The sequence below is a fragment of the Entelurus aequoreus genome, linkage group LG01, assembly GCF_033978785.1.
Source record: "Entelurus aequoreus isolate RoL-2023_Sb linkage group LG01, RoL_Eaeq_v1.1, whole genome shotgun sequence".
Lineage (NCBI taxonomy): Eukaryota > Metazoa > Chordata > Actinopteri > Syngnathiformes > Syngnathidae > Entelurus > Entelurus aequoreus.
In genome coordinates, this window is record NC_084731.1 from 64,988,246 (window position 1) to 64,999,097 (window position 10,852).

The window sequence follows — 10,852 nt, forward strand, 5'->3', positions numbered from 1 at the left end:
GTCTGCCTGCTTTTATGGCCGAGCTGAGCTCATGGGGGAGGACCCTCCTCATTCCAACCTGTCCTTTCACTTTTTCTGGCAGAACCTCCCTCCCTTCCAGCCTACATGTCTCTTGCTGTAAATAACAGGAGTGGTCAATCCAGAAAAACACGTCAAATTGACTGCACTGATCCCCCCCCTCTAACTTTTTGTAAAAATATACTGAGAGAAAATGTATACGGTTTTTGCTGTTGATGGCTGATTAATCTTGGTGCAGGAAAATGTCAGTTCCCATATGTGATTGACGAGTGACCAGCCAAAGGTGTGACCCCACCTCACGCCCCAAAGTCTACTGGGATAGGCTCTATCTTCCAGTGACCCTAAAAGGAAAAAATGACTGAAAACAGGATAGATGCAATACACCACTCCTCAGCCAGGAGGCAGAAAGCACCAGGATACCCCCCAGGCCAGCAAAGCATGTCGGGGAGTGGTCTGCTGAATAAACTGGTTTAGTGACAAATTGGACTGACTTGGAGAAAACTATCTATGCCATCCAAAGATCTCTTCCAAAAAGCTCATACTGCACATTCTTAAAACTATTTTCCATTCAAGTACATGGTTTCATTCATCAAGAGGGGTCCGGAACTGGTAGAGTAAGAGAGAATCCAATCCACTTTATTTATATAGCACATTTTTTTAAAAACCCAATAGTGCTGCACAGAAGTTGTAACATACATACTCGGAGAGTCAATAATATCAAGCATTTAACTATAAAAGAATAAATACATCAGAGAAATGAAATAGACTAAAATCACACAACTCCCATGCTGGTTAAAAAGAGTAAACATATGTTTTAAGAGGTGATTTAAAAGTAATCAAAGAGGGAGCCGTCTGAATAGCAAGATGGATGTTAGTCCAAGGTTTTGGAGCCACAGCAGAAAATGCTGGATTTTAAAAGGGTTTTTGGGACGACAAGAAGAAACTGATCAGCTGACCTCAGAAACCTGGTGGGGGTGTACATTTTTAAAAGGTCTGGCATACAGTACAGGCCAAAAGTTTGGACACACTTTCTCATTTCAATGTGTTTTCTTTATTTTCATGACTATTTACATTGTAGATTGTCACATCAAAACTACGACACCTGTGAAGTGAAAAGCATTTCAGGTGACTACTTCTTGAAGCTTATGGAGAGAATGCCAAGAGTGTGCAAAGCAGTAATCAGAGCAAATGGTGGCTATTTTGAAGAAACTAGAATATAAAACATGTTTTTTTTTGTTAAGTACATAACTCTACATGTGTTCATTCATAGTTTTGATGTGACAATCTACAATGTAAATAGTCATGAAAACAAAAAACATGCATTGAATGAGAAGATGTGTCCAAACTTTTGACCCGTACTGTATATTGTGGCGCTAATCCGTGAAGAGATTTAAAAACAAACAATTTTAAAATGAATTGTAAAGTGAAGTGGGAGCCAGTGAAGGGATGCTAACATGTGTTCATGTTTTTTAGTGGCAGTCACAAGGCAAACAGCAGCATTTCGGACTAACCCTGCGATGAGGTGGCGACTTGTCCAGGGTGTACCCCGCCTTCTGCCCGAATGCAGCTGAGATAGGCTCCAGCACCCCCCGAGACCCCAAAAGGGACAAGCGGTAGAAAATGGATGGATGGATGGATGCAATAGAGCCCTTGATGCCTGCTTCATTCCAACGTAGAGGAAGTTGCAGTCGTCCAAGCTTGACGAAATAAGAGCATGGGTTACCCGCTCAAAAGTCGTTAAAAGATTAAGCTTATTTCCATCCATCCATCCATCCATCCATCTTCTCCCGCTTATCTGAGTTCGGGTCACGGGGGCAGCAACCTAAGCAGGGAAGCCCAGACTTCCCTCTCCCCAGCCACTTTGTCCGGCTCTTCCCGGGGGATCCCGAGGCGTTCCCAGGCCAGCCAGGAGACATAGTCTTCCCAACGTGTCCCGGGTCTTTCCCGTGGCCTGCTACCGGTCGGACGTGCCCTAAACACCTCCCTAGGGAGGCTTTCGGGTGGCATCCTGACCAGATGCCCGAACCACCTCATCTGGCTCCTCTCCATGTGGAGGAGCAGCGGCTTTACTTTGAGATCCTCCCAGATGGCAGAGCTTCTCACGCTATCTCTAAGGGAGAGCCCCGCCACCCGGTGGAGGAAACTTATTTTGGCCGCTTGTACCCGTGATCTGGTCCTTTCGGTCATAACCCAAAGCTCGTGACAATAGGTGAGGATGGGAATGTAGATCGACCGGTAAATTGAGAGCTTTGCCTTCCGGCTCAGCTCCTTCTTCCCCACAACGGATCGATACAGATCGATAAAACGTATTTCATTTTTGCTAAAAGTCTCAGATGATAAAAACTAGATCGCACAACAGAGTTAATCTGATGTTCCAACTTAAAATCATTGTCCAACTTAAAACCAAGATTTGTAACTGTGGGTTTTTTGGGGGGAGCATTCTGTTTGACTTTTTGAGCCGGTGTCAAACTCAAGGCCCAGTTACAGAACGCCCCTAGCCACTCAATTTTAAAAGAAAAACACAAATTTTTCTCAGTCAATTCACTCAATTTTACAAGAAAAAAAAACTTTTTCCCCAAAATTAGCCGCACCACTACTATTTTCCCACACTTGGAACCCCGCATTTTATAAAAGGCTGTAGCTAATGTATGGATTTTTATTTGCTAATGGTCGCAATGTTTTGTATTCCACAAATAGTTTCCATAAAACACCGACAGGCACACTGACAAGGTGGGTTGTTGCTTGTGCCGTGGCGCCACGCTTTGGTTGAAAATGCACTTCCTGTTTCGTGCCTTGAACGGGAAGTCCGTAGCGTTTCCACTCGAAATGATTCTTCATTCATCGGAACATCAGCTCAAAGTGGTTAAAAGAGAAATTGTTGTCTAACCCAGTGTTTTTCAACCACTGGTGTGCCGTGGGAAATTATGCAACTTCACCTAATTGGTCCAAAAAATATTTTTTGCAAATCAATAATTATAATCTTCAAATAATGTGCCTTTGCTTAGTGTCTTTGCTGTGTAAAACTCGGGTAACCATGTAATACTGCATGTCAGTAGGTGGCAGCAGGTAGTTAATTGCTTTGTAAAAGTCGGAATGTGTCGGGTGAGACGAGGATGGTTTGTTGTGATCCCAATGTGCAGACCACAGCGGGAGGCAGGGTGCAGGTAAAAAGGTATGTAATGCTTAAACCAAAAATGAACAAAAGGGAAAGGAAAAGGCAATGGCTATGCAAAACTAAAGTAAAACTGAACTGGCTACAAAGTAAACTGAAACAAAATGCTGGACGACAGCAAAAACTTATGACGTCCACAAAGGACATCCGTACATGACACGACAATCAACAATGTCCACCCAAAGAAGGGTAGCAACAACTTAGATAGTCTTGATTGCTAAAACAAAGCAGGTGCGGGGGAATAGCGCTCAAAGGAAGACATGAAACTGCTACAGGAAAACACCAACAAAACCGGAAGGGCCACCAAAATAACAGTGCAAGACAAGAACTAAAGCACTACACACAGGAAAACACAAACAAACTCAAAATAAGGCACGACAACCTGTTGGAGTTTCCTTTTTTACCGTTTTCTGCTGGTGGTGTGCCTCCGTATTTTTGAATGAAAAAAATGTGCCTTCCCTCAAAAAAGGTTGAAAAACACTGGTCTAGCCAACATTTGTATTTGTTAAATATGTAGAGGACAGTCAATATTCTATCTGCTTCTGCAGAAAGGGGAATTTAATGCCCGTCTTTGACAAAAGAACACATCACAAATCAAACAGATGTATTAAAACAACAATTTAGAGCAGTGTTTTTCAACCTTTTTTGGGCCAAGGCACATTTTTTGCGTTGAAAAAAATGCGGAGGCACACCACCTGCAGAAATCATTAAAAAAACGAAACTCAGTTGACAGTAAAAAGTCGCAATTGTTGGATATGACTTTAAAGCATAACCAAGCATTCATCACTATAGCTCTTGTCTCAAAGTTGGTGTACTGTCACCACCTGTCACATCACACCCTGACTTATTTGGACTTGTTTGCGGTTTTCCTGTGTGTAGTGTTTTACTTATTTTGGTGGCTTTTTCTTTTTTTTTGGTATTTTCCTGTAGCAGTTCCATGTCTTCCTTTGAGCGATATTCCCCACATCTACTTTGTTTTAGCGATCCAGAATATTTCACTTGTTTTTATCCTTCTTTGTGGGGACATTATTGATTGTCATGTCATGTTCAGATGTACTTTGTGGACGCCTTCTTTGCTCCGCAGTACGTCTTTGCTGTCGTCCAGCATTCTGTTTTTTGTTTACTTTGTAGCCAGTTCAGTTTTACTTTTGTCCTGCATAGCCTTCCCTAAGCTGCAATGCCTTTTCTTAGGGGCACTCACCTTTTGTTTATTTTTGGTTTAACACCTCTAAAGGCTTAGCTGGCCACATGCGTGGACAACACCTTTTTAGCTCTTATTTCCAAAATTGTGTACACTACTGAATTGGGGTCTTATGGCCGCTTATGTGGACACTTATACTGCCATCTGGTGGTTTCAGAAGAGTATAACATACAATGGAATTTGGAAAAAAAAGTGCAAAAATAAGAATTAGGATGTCACTAAACATGGAGTACACGTTTGTTACTTATGGACTAAGTCAGCGGTGTCAAACATAAGGCCCGCGGGCCGAATCAGGCCCGCCAACAGGTTTTATCCGGCCCGCGGGATGACTTTGCCAAGTATAAAATGAACCAACATTTTTCTATGAAATAAACTGCTGTTTTAAATGTGTCCACTAGATGTCGCAATAGAAATTATTTGTATCTTTGTAGATGATGTTACATATGTAAAAACAAAAACAAAAACCTACATGATGTTAGTATATCAGTCGAGGAAAATGAGCAAACGACATGAATAACATACTAATTTGATTTTGATATTATATTTTTGTCTTGATAGATTGAAAATTAACACCAATGAGTTGGCTGATGAACATTATCACATAATTTATTCAGAAAGTATAAATAACAACTATTAAAGGTAGAATACTATTAACCGCAACATGTAAGTGTAAAAAAAACAACAACATTATGATTTGTACATTTTCAGAATGTGCTTGTTCTATTTTTAAACAAAGAAAACCATGTGTAAAAGTTATCGTGCAGTGATTTTACCAGTCCGGCCCACTTGGGAGTAGATTTTTCTCCATGTGGCCCCCGATCTAAAATGAGTTTGACACCCCTGGACTAAGTACATCATATCAAAAGATGATTCTTAGTTTTTATTCTAATTAGGGTCCTATAAGCCCAAATAGCAAAGATAAAAAAAAAAAAGCATGTAAACAAACAGCTTGAGCCTTAAGCATTAGACACTTTTTACCTGCATACTGCCTCCCGCTGTTTCTGACATCTACAAAGCAATTAGCTACCGGCTGCCACCTACTGATATGGAAGAGTATTACACGGTTACCCTGCCGAGCTCTACAACAACACATCATTTTCAGACTATAATTACTGGTTTGCAAAAAATATTTTCAACCCAAATAGGTGAAATTAGATAATCTCCAACGGCACACCGGACTGTATCTCACGACCGCGGCACAGTTGTTGAAAAACACTGATTTAGAGTATGTGTTGAAGACAGAATCAGTGCTGAAACGACTATGCATTTGCACTTTTTTTCTTTCACTCTGAGAACAGCTTTCATTTGGCCCAAATTGTAGTTTTTTTTTTTTTAAGTAAGTGCTGAAACTTTCAGGACAACAATGATCACAAACAAGTTCAACATATTTGCATGGACACATTGCCAGGAGGCTGCGGGGCAAGTCACACCTTCCTTTCGCCACCTACCCCTGACGTGTCATAATGCTATCTGTCCATCAGTGGGCGGCGGCGCTGGCATTCCACACACCTCAGACATGTGACCTGGTGTGGTGGGTGTGGGGGGGCGGAGTTTGCCGACCATCTCTCGGTATTGGACTTTTCTGTTTGGGCTGGGATCGGTTTTAAGAGGAGGGTCATTGAGCCACATGACAGTTTGGACTATGTGTGTTATTTTCCTGTGTTTAGTGTCACTTTACTGTCGCGGGGCTCTTGTTTTGTCAGTATTTCCTGTTTGCAGCACCTTTACTTTCATATATATATATATATATATATATATATATATATATATATATATATATATATATATATATATATATATATATATGTATATATATGTATATATATATATATATATATATATATATATATACATATATATATATATATATATATATATATATATATATATATATATATATATATATATATATATATATATATATATATATATATATATATATATATGTATATATATATATATATATATATATATATATATATATATATATATATATATATATATATATATATATATATATATATATATATATATATATATATTGCCAGTCACAATTAGCTTGTGTTCAGCTGGTAAAAAAAAAAAAGTGTATATATACTTTTGTCCTCCAGCGACACCCGGAAAACTTGGGCGCGTTTCTTACAGCACATGTTCCCCATTGTTAATTAGTTCTGTTTAGTGCAGGGATGTCAAACGTACGGCCCGAGGGCCGGATCAGGCCCGCAAACAGGTTTTATCCGGCCCGCGGGATGAGTTTACCAAGTATAAAAATGTACCTGAAATTTGTTAATGAAAGAAACTGCTGTTCTAAATTTGTCCACTGAATGTCGTAATAGCAATTCTTTGTATCTTTGTAGATGATGCTACATATTTGATTTTGATTTTGATTGTTATTAAGGATCCCCATTAGCTGGTTGCCTCAACAACCCACTAGTCTTCCTGGGGTCTGCAATTCAATAAAATTACAAGTAAAAGCATATAATTATAACTACACATTACAGAAAAAAATAAAAATAAATAAAAGCATCCATAAAAAAAACAAGCAAACAATTTACAGTCACAGAATAATAATTACCATATAAATATAACTACACAATATAAAACCAAACAAATCACCAACGAGCAAACTAATTTAAAAACTCAGATAAAATATTACTCTCTTTTTAAAAACCTGTTTACTTTCAATGCTGGTGAGAATTCGAGGCAGGTTATTCCAGAGCGATAAAGATCTATAAATAAAAGATTTCCGTAAAGCATTCTTCCTGGGACGAGGGAGTACAAAATGCCCCTCCCTCACTGGACGCCCTGGTATTGTGATTATGTATAGTGCTACTGTGAACTATTTGTGAACTATTATTTACAAAATAAACCACATGACGGATGATCAAACTACATAAATAACATTCTGTAATTTGATTTTGATATAAAAAAAATTTATCTTGATAGATTGAAAATTAACACCAATGAGTTGACTGATGAACATTATCACATAGTTTATTCCGAAACTATAAATAACGACAAATATACTATTAACCGCAACAGGTAATTGTAAAAAAAAAAAAAAACATTATTAATTTGTACAATTTCAGAATGTGCTTGTTCTATTTTTAAACAAAGAAAACAATCTGAAGTTGTCTTTCTTTAAAAGTTATCGTGCCGTGATTTTACCAGTTTGGCCCACTTGGTAGTAGATTTTTCTCCATGTGGCCCCCGATTTAAAATGAGTTTGACACCCCTGGTTTAGTGCCACCTGTACCTTAATGCGCTGAAATGATCCCCATGCAAGCAAATGCATATTGCAACAAGTCGTTTGACATACTCAGGTCAGGTCAAGTCAAACTTTGTTTATATAGCACATTGTGCACCAAAGTGCTGCACATAAGAGCACATACGAAAATAAAAGCTGTAAAAGCGGAAGAAAAAACAACTTTATATTATACTTAGAAGCTATGTTAATATTGTAGTAGGGTTGTCTCGATACCAATATTTTGGTACCAGTACCAAATTGTATTTCGATACTTTTCGATAATTTTCTAAATAAAGGGGACCACAAAAATGGCATTATTGGCTTTATTTGAACACAAACGCTTAGGGTACATGAAACATATGTTTATTATTGTAATTTAGTCCTTAAATAAAATAGTGAACATACTAGACAACTTGTCTTTTAGTAGTAAGTAAACAAACAAAGACTCCTAATTAGTCTGCTGACGTATGCAGTAACATATTGTGTCATTTATCTACCTATTATTTTGTCTACATTATGAGGGACAAACTAAAAAAATGGATTATGGTGGAGTTAAAAACTCAGAAGTGTCAGTAATCCATGCCCTACATGGTCAAAAACATGAAAACTACAATTCCCAGAATGCCAAGGTAAAATGGGCACCAAAATTACTGATTGAAGACACCTGAAAAGGAAGGAAGGAGGTCAGTCAGACTCATTCACCAAACAAGCTACATGGAAGGAAGAACAGCAAGCAGCCACAACCGCAAGATCTACTCAACAAGTTTCTCCAAACACACAAATGGTCGGTGAATATGCTTCATTTGATGACGATCCAAATGCTTTGTTTGATATGCTTATCTTGAACCTGCAAGCTTGTTAAATTGCTTACTCAACTATCTTAATTTGTTTAAACTGCTGGGTTCAAGTTGAATTACTGCATTACACTTTGAGCATTGATTGCATACTGTGTTTGACCAGTTTAAAGCACACGTAAAAGTTTAAAGCTGAGTCAAAGCTTATGGTTTAATGTTTAAAGTTAAAACAATATATAGAAAGTTTAAAACATTATTCAGAGGTTTAAAAGCATTTGTAAAATATTGTTTGAAAATACCTGTGTAATCACATTGTTAACATCTCTGTTTCTGTGGTTTAAAGGTTTACAACCTGCTGATGATTTTGAAGATCAACTGAAATTAAACCAGCAAAGCTTCAAGTTGGAAAAAAAAAAAAAAGTTGATCAATTGGAAATCGTGAGTTGTCAGTGGGTCCTTTTTGGAGTAGAAGAGTGGAACTTAACAATTGTTAATCCACTTGTTCATTTACTGTTAATATCTGCTTATTTTCTGTTTTAACATGTTCTATCTACACTTCTGTTAAAATGTAATAATCACTTATTCTTCTCTTTTTTGATACTTTACATTAGTTTTGGATGATACCACACATTTAGGTATCGATTTGATACCAAGTAGTTACAGGATCATACATTGGTCATATTCAAAGTCCTCATGTGTCCTGGGACGTATTTACTGACTTTATAAACATATGAGTTAAAAAAATAAAAACATTTGACGATACAAAATATCGATGTAATCATAGTATCGACTAGATATGCTCTTGTACTTGGTATCATTACAGTGGATGTCAGGTGTAGATCCACCCATGGCATTTGTTTACATTCAGGAGCGCTATCTTTTGTTAGCAATGACGCCGGTGAGCTATTGTATCCTCCTACGGTGTGTAGTGAAGCATGTTTAGCTATTCCTTGTCCTCCAGTGATAATACTACTTGTAAGAAACTTACTTTATTCGTCGCCATGGAGGCAAGGATTAGTGATTTAGAAGTAGCTAAAACACTGCTGACTGCGGATGGATGTTAGCTGCTAGCTAGCTAGCCATGTCTTAAAGCACCTCTTCCTGAGGGTGTTTCAGTGTTATAACTTCACCTTTATCTTTACTTTTTACACAAATGCGTCCATTCTCCCTTTTCTGTCTACACACTGTCTGCTTGTAAGTACTCCGTGTGCATGCGCTGCCGAACATGCTCCTCTGCTCGTAAAACCAGCATTGTCATGACGTGACGACGTGCCCGTTAGAAAATTAACTTTTCTGAGTATAGTACTGTTTTTGATTCATTGGTACCGTGATACTATACTAGTACCGTTATACCGTACAACTTTATATTGTATCATATATTTTAAAAGACTGCCATTAAAGAAAACAACCGTCGTGTGATTAATCAGATCAAAGATGGAATTGCTGGATAGATAATATGACTAATATGAATATTATTAAATAGGATTGCAAATGTTTAGAGATTTAATGATTTGATCTGATTCATGGGGTGACTATTTGATTCTCGATTAAAAGCGATTCTTGTGGTGTAATCATTTAAAAAAAAACTTTTTCAAAACAGGTTTCAAGTTCTAAAAACTCCTGATTTCATGGAGACAGCCTAAAAACATCCTTTAAGAAATAGGTTTTTTTTTTATTAAAAAAAAAAAACATAAATAGGAATATATGTTAGAATTTATTTATTTTTTAAATTGTATGACTATTAATAGATGCTAAATATATGAAAATGATATGCTGTAAATATAAAGAAAGATATCCTTGTCTTTGTTTTTAATTTTTACAGTTTTAATGATCCCATTGGCCCTGTTTGCCATCCACAGGTTTCTTCAACATATTTCTCTTTTCGCTGCGCACCAAACATTACCTGTCAAGAGTTGCACCAAAGTGCTGGACGTGTTTCATGAGCAGGCCTTCATGGCAGGGACACGTGAAGAGCGAGCCCTGCTTTAACACGCTGTGGAGACGTTCTTATTCGTCATGTCTCATCACTCATCGCCCGGCCGCGGAAAATGGGACGTAAATGTTTCTTGTGTTTGGCATGAGCTTTGACAGCACTTATTTTAAGTCCACTTGCCTTTAACTCAAGAAATGGAGGTGTATTAGCCTCGCGTAAACTAGTCATGTACCGAAAATACAAAAGCCAAAAGCAGTGAAGTTGTTACGTTGTGTAAATGGTAAATAAAAAGAGAATACAATGATTTGCAAATCCTTTTCAACTTATATTCAATTGAATACACTGCAAAGACAAGATATTTCATGTTCTGTAACGGCTACTCTTGCCTTTCAAGAAAGTTTCGAAAAAATAAAGTAATGCAGAGTAGTCTTGAGGAGGAGGTGTTTGACTCACTAAATTCCTTAATAAGCACTCGCGGAGATATTTC

At 37.7% G+C, this 10,852-nt stretch overlaps 1 long non-coding RNA gene across 1 annotated transcript; it reads left to right on the forward strand.

Moving 5' to 3' along the window:
* The first annotated feature begins 8,333 nt into the window (after nt 1-8,333).
* LOC133635978 (uncharacterized) lies at nt 8,334-10,607 on the forward strand. The gene is made up of 3 exons (XR_009822147.1): nt 8,334-8,422; nt 8,776-8,870; nt 10,292-10,607. It is a non-coding gene; the product is annotated as an uncharacterized LOC133635978 (long non-coding RNA).
* The last annotated feature ends 245 nt before the right edge of the window (nt 10,608-10,852 follow it).